Genomic DNA, 7,174 nt, shown 5'->3' on the forward strand with positions numbered 1-7,174 from the left:
TATAGAGACATAAGGGACTGCAGTATAATAATATACATATAGAGTGATAATAGACTGCAGTATAATAATATACATATAGAGACATAAGGGACTGCAGTATAATAATATACATATAGAGTGATAATGGACTGCAGTATAATAATATACATATAGAGTGATAATGGACTGCAGTATAATAATATACATATAGAGTGATAATGGACTGCAGTATAATAATATACATATAGAGACATAAGGGACTGCAGTATAATAATATACATATAGAGACATAAGGGACTGCAGTATAATAATATACATATAGAGTGATAATGGACTGCAGTATAATAATATACATATAGAGTGATAATGGACTGCAGTATAATAATATACATATAGACATAATGGACTGCAGTATAATAATAAAAGTCATCATCATAAACATATACAGACATAGGCATAGATGGTTACTTCTATTAGCGCCGCATCTTTTCCCTGGCACAGCAGAGGGCACCTTGCTCCAGGCCCTGGTGCTGCAGTCTGGACCGGACCCAGTATCTCTCAGAACCGTTAAGCAGTTTTACATTTCTTCTTTTTTTCTCTCTTCCTGTCCAAACATATTTGAAATTTCCGCGCCTTGTGTAACAGTTCCTCCTTGTACTGAGAGCTCCTGCCCATTATCACAGCCTGACCCTGCCAGTCCCTCCTGCTGTGCCCAGTGCCAGGTTTTCTGTGCTCCTCTATGCATTTCTCAAAACCCTGGAACTCTCCGTCCACTGTGCCTGTGCCCCATCTGCTTCCACCTTCTCTCCATCTTTCTCCATCCCTGCATCTTTCCTCCATTGTTACCCCTCCCTGCCTCTGTATATTTCTATATCATCAACATATGCTGCAAAGCCCATCTCCAGCGATCCTCCTGCAAACATCTTCCCTGCTGCAGAGCTGGCATCCGATGCCCCAGATAGAAGATTTAACCACTTCTGTTCTGGATCCTGCTTCTCTGTTCAGCCCTGTATTCTGAGGTTTCCCTCTGCTGCCCTGAGTGCTGTTCTATCCACAAGTTGAGCCGTCAGCCAGGCTCCTGGAGATTGCAAAGAAATAAGGTTCTGCCCAGTTTGCATCCCGCAGAACATACGGGACATCGGCTGCAGATCTCTGACACTTCCTGATTGCAACCATTGCAGTGTAATAAGAGGCAGTGACAGGCATAGGTCTATGTATGGCACAGACTGCTGTCACTACAGGGAGGGCATAGACTGCATAAAGGAACACAACATAATATATATATATGGACTGCATGTAAGATACAGACTGCAGTTACTACAGAGAGGCCATAGACTGCATAAAAGGCACAACATAATATATATATATATGGACTGCATGTAAGATACAGACTGCAGTTACTACAGAGAGGCCATAGACTGCATAAAAGGCACAACATAATATATATATATATGGACTGCATGTAAGATACAGACTGCAGTTACTACAGAGAGGGCATAGACTGCATAAAAGGCACAACATAATATATATATATATATATATATATATATATATATGGACTGCATATGAGATGCAGACAGCAGTCACTACAGAGAGGGGATAGACTCAATGCATAGAGGGAACAACATGACACATATATACTGCATGCAGGACACAGACTGCAGATTCACTACAGACCGCAGAGTCAATGCAGGGCACAAGCTGCATGCAGTCAGTCAGGGCACAAGTGAGCATTCAGTACGGTCAGCTGCAGTTGGTGCCATAGTCTGTACATGTATAATATTTGTGTTTCTTTGTAATGGACGGCTGCACTAGTTACACATAGTTCTCAGTAATGCACCATGATGCAGGACTAATGACAATGATGTAATAATTAATAGCAAAAGACTGGAGAGCTTACACTCCATAAAGTGACAGGTCTCATTGCCAAACGTCTTGCGCAGGGCTGAAGAGTACAGATACAGTAACACAGGCTGCAGAACACAATGAATAGAGTGAAGTAATGAACTAAGAAAGAAAGTAACTAACTAAGTAACTAAATAAGTAAGTAAGTAAGTAAGTAAGTAACTAACTAACTAACTAACTAACTAACTAACTAACTAACTAACTAACTAACTAACTAACTACCTACCTAACTAACTAACTAACTAACTAACTAACTAGTTAGTGCAATAATATAAAGAAACAACTGCAGGGGTTTCTATCCACAACTGGATATTCTGTGGCTGGTCATGCTGTACACTCAGTACCTGCACTGCATTTACTACAGTGTCTTGTTCTTGTATTGATCTGGGGCCTCTGTGCAGAGTATTGCAGCGTCTTACTGCAGTATATTTCAGTAGTCTATTGTATTGCAGTTTATTAGATCCTCTATCAGTATGGCAGTATATTGCAGTACATTGCAGCTACCTGTATTATTGCTGAGTGTTACATAGTCTTATCTTCTTGCATTGAAGACATTGGGATTATTGCAGTGTGTTGCACATGGTGTACAGTATATTACAGGCTCCCATTGCTGAATACACAGTATTCTTTTGCCACATCTCGTAGCTCCATACAACAGTGCAGTTAACTTCAGGCTTTTGTCCTGTTATTGCAGTTATTGTCCTGTTGCCCAGTTTTCTTTCCTGTTTTTCCCCCCAGAATATTACATGCTCATACTACAGCATGTTATCATATTATATCTAGTATTATATATTTATTTTTGTGTTACATACCATATTTGAAGGTTTGCAGCTTCTGGAGCATTTGTCATCTCTCACGTTGTAGCATATTGTAACTCCTGGTGTATTGAACTATTGTACAATCTGTAGAAATCTTTTGTTTCATCGTAGTGTTTCTTCATCTTATCATAATGTGGCATTTTGTAACCTTCATTTGTGTTGTGTTCAGACTGTTATATTATTTTTGCAATGTATTGCTGACTTAATGCAGGCTAATATAAACTCATCTTATCATACTGCATCATTCTGTAGCTTTCTCTGAAGTTGCATGTACTCATTATAGTACAGTATATAATTTGGTAGAATAATATAGTGTAGTATACACACTAATAATGCAATAATAGTATTATTATGGATATATAGATATCATTGAGAATTATTGTAATATAAATGATAGTAGTATTTAGTAGTGTATAGTTTAACTGCTATTGTAATAAGTGTACTATTCTAGTTATTGCAGCCTTTCTTTTACCATTGCAGTGTGTTGCAGAGTCTTCTTTTTGGAGTGCAGGCTCTCATTGCAGCACACCCTAGCTCCTTATGATTTGCAGTGTGTCTGTGTTAGGAAAAAAAAAACGATTACACAATCTAAGCTCTTTGAGCTGGCCTTCCAATATTGCACAGAAAATAGTCTTTTATAGGGGTGGTCCTCTAAAAAAAAAAAAAAAAAAAAAGGGCACACAGAATGCAGGTTAAAGTGTGCAATGCAGCCAGCAAACATAAACAGCACACAAATAACCTTATCAATCTAAGTCTCCAGCATGGTTCCCCATCTCATTCCTAGTCCCCAGCATGGCTTCCTGTCTAATTTCTAGTCCCCAGCATGGCTCCCCATCTCCATCATGGTTCTCAGAATGGCTCCCCTCTCAGTCCTAGTCCCCAGCATGGCCCCCTGTCATTCTTGGTCTCCAGCATGGCTCACCCTCTCATTCTTAATCCGCAGCATGACTCCCCTCTCATTTCTAGTCCCGAGCATTGTTCCCCTCTTATTCCTAGTAACCAGCATGGCCCCGTCTCAATCCTAGTCCTCAACATGGCCCCTCTCTAATTCTGGGTCCCCAACATGGTACCCGCTCTAAATCTTGTTACCCAGCATGGCGCTTCATTCCTGGTCCCAATTAGGGCTCTACTCTCATTCCGAGTTTCTAGCATGGCTCCCACTTTCATTGCGAGTCCCCAACATGGCCCCCCATCATTCTTCTACAGTACAGTACACCAGCATGGCTTCCCTCATTCTTAGACCCCAGTCAGGCTCCGCTTTACATATCCCCCCTCACTGCTAAACTTGACACCCCAGTGGCAGCCTGCAGACTCCCTTACTTAGCTATCTAGAGCGGACTGTTAAGTGCAGCATGATGTACAGGGCCGCACCGTTCATGAGGCAAGATGAGCATCTTGCCTCAGGTGGCGGCCTGCTGCCTCTCTGAGGGGGCGACGGTGTCACTAAAACCAGCCGCCGCTTCCCCCTCTTGCACTATAATTGTACCTGCGAATATAGGAAACAGATACAATTACATGCATAAGCGCTGAATGGCGGGACATGCTATTAGAATTTGAAGTACAGTGTATAGTGCTATTATATATAGGGGTGTTGTGTGTAGCACTATGGAAATGTTATCTTCATTTATAGGTCCAGAAATGTTTGAAAAGTGAGAAGCTGAAGACATCTGAGCAGAAAACTGCAGAAATGGGCCATGGCCAGGAGAAGTCATCATAGAGGTCTGGATCGGATGGAGACGTCACCTGTGAGTCACTTAATGTAAATGTTTATTCTGCCTCTAATCAGTACTGTAGTCACTGTATTATCTGCAGCGGGATAATGAGTGCTATGGTTTTTCTTTGTGAGGCTGCTAGTGATGTAGAACAGCCATTGGGATGTCAATGAAGATCCGGGGAGCGCCATTTCAATTTTCGCCTCAGGCAGCAGAAAAGCTAGAAACGGCCCTGATGATGTAGGCTGCACTATTCCCTTCTCTGACTGCCTCCCTCCATTCCTTTGATGAACTGTGGTGCTGGAAATGCTCCTTCTCCTGCTCTGCCTGACCCAATGATGTAGTGCGATGCTGGACATTTCTCTCCTCTGATGCGCCAAGCAAGTCTCCTTTTTCTCCTTGTCCGCAGGGGAGGAATCTAGTCCCTTCAAGCTGCGTTGATCTTCCTGATGGAAATATTTATCTGATTCCCGGTGAAGGAGTTTTTAAACTACCAATCTTTTGACAGTGGTTTATCCCCTTCCTGCATTTGGATGTACTAATACTTCTTAATTTCAGTCTTCTAAACACAATAGGACATAATAGTATGTCCTGATAATCATGTGGGCAAAGTAGCTGTACCTGCGTTGCAGTTTAACTATAATTGACAGCAGGTCTCCCGCTGTAATGGCTGATGTAAGAGAAACCTACAATTCCCACCATCAAACCCCTTAGATACCATGGTCAATAGCAACTGAGGCATTTAAGAAGTTTGACAGAGGGAGTGTGAGCCACGCTAACTGTGGCAGCCATAGATATATGCCAGAGGCATGGTCTTATAGATTGCCTGTCAGTGTAATAGTATGTAAGTATTCCAAATCATTATAGAAGCGATCAAGAAATTGCAGCTTCAAGTCCCCTAGTGGAATTAAAAAAAATAAAATAAAGTTGAAGAAATAAAGAGTCTCATAAAAAAAAAATCCCTTTTTTCAATGAAAAACCATTTTGTGGTTTCAAAATAGTGCAGGATAAAAACAATATGGATAGTATCGCAATATTAACAACCTGTAGAATAAAGTTAGCACTTCATTTATACCACTTGGTGAATGGTGTAAAAAAAAGTTAATAAAAGTTTGTATGCACGTAAAAATAGCATCAATAAAAAATTAAACTCGTCTTTCAAAAAACGAGCCCTCATACGGTACAGCAACGGTAAAATAAAAAAATTATGGGTCTTGACACATAGCTAAAAAAATAAATCACTTAGTCCTGGAAGCCCAAAGTAGACCAGTCCCTAAAGGGGATGTCCGCTTTGGACAATCCAAATTTAGACAGGTCCCTTGACAATAAGCTAATCGTCTATAATCTGTGATATCTGCCAGAAAGTGTTTAATTTTCCTGCTGCACCACGGCAGGAGAATGAATTGTCTGCGTAATGCAGAACAGGACTGGTCCTTTCAAAGCAATGGACACTCTTTGCAACCGCTCTCCACTCTGACCAAGAGATAAAAATCCTGAACAAGAACCACCCCCCTCTAGTAACTCAGAATTCTCTAATAGGGTGTATGAAAGATATGGGTTTTCTAAACTAGACAACTTCTTTAAGAGGTTAAAAAGTAATTCAATGGCCTCTAGAAATATTTAGGTCATTATCTTTGGGTAGCCTTAGGTCCAGAGGCATAGCCAGCGGGAGGAGGGGGTGTCGACCACGGGCCCTTTTACATGGGGGAGCCCAACCACCGGCAGTGTCGTAGTTATAGGGGTCGCAGCAGGTCTCAGTTGAGACTGCGCGCCTAAGCCAGAAGGACCCACAAGCACCTCTTACCACTCAAAGGCCTTACTTCTTTTATGCTCTCCCTCCTGCGCAGCATGGCGTGCAGCCTTCTGATTCCTCCTCCCCTGGAGGCACCAGAGAGGAGGAGACAGAGGAAGAGGATTCAGGATGCACAGGCTGCCGCACACTGCCCTGTGAAGGAGGTCGAGCATAAAATAATTAAGGGACAGGAAATAATGGCGGGTGGCTGCGTATGCCACAGACTGTCTGTACAGACAGGGGCACTATTATTTTGTGGGGGTGCACAAATGGGAATTATTTATTTTGGGGGCACAAAGAAGGGCACAATTACTGTGGGTCAAAAGGGGCATCATTTGTGGGGGCACAAAGATGGCATTTCTACAGTATAAGAGCACAAAGGGGGCAGTTATCACTTTAGGGGTATTATTGTGTGGGGGTACAAAGAAGAGCAGTATTACTATGTGGCACAAATTACTGTGTGGGGCACTATTACTTTGTGGGCACAAAAAGGGCACAAGTACTGTGTGGGGCACAAAAGGGGACACTATTACTGTGCAGAGGGCACTGAGGCATTGGGGGTGGCAGCAGGTTGGTGAGTTTGTGTGCAGAGATGATTCGTGGCCAGGAAAAGTCATGGCGGTCTTGGCCTGAATAGAGAAGAAAAGAGACATTGAACGACTCCAATCAGAGAAGACGTCACATGTAAGTCACTAGATTGTAACTGTACTCTATTCACTTTTCACTGTTTAGAACTGGTAGCTCACCACCTTTTGGTAACTGCATTATTTAGAGGTATACTACCATACATAGAGCTGAGCTGCTGTATACAAGCCTGCAGTGTTATAAAAGTATGTCTTGAGGCTTTTGCCCCTGATCTTTTAAGACCCAAGCAAAACCCCTGGCTAAAAGTGCTGCATTGATGGGTTAGTTAAAAGATGCAGCAATGCACCTGAAAGTTACAGATGGGCTGCACACTTTTGCAAAAG

The sequence above is a fragment of the Rhinoderma darwinii genome, chromosome 7 (assembly GCF_050947455.1).
Source record: "Rhinoderma darwinii isolate aRhiDar2 chromosome 7, aRhiDar2.hap1, whole genome shotgun sequence".
Lineage (NCBI taxonomy): Eukaryota > Metazoa > Chordata > Amphibia > Anura > Rhinodermatidae > Rhinoderma > Rhinoderma darwinii.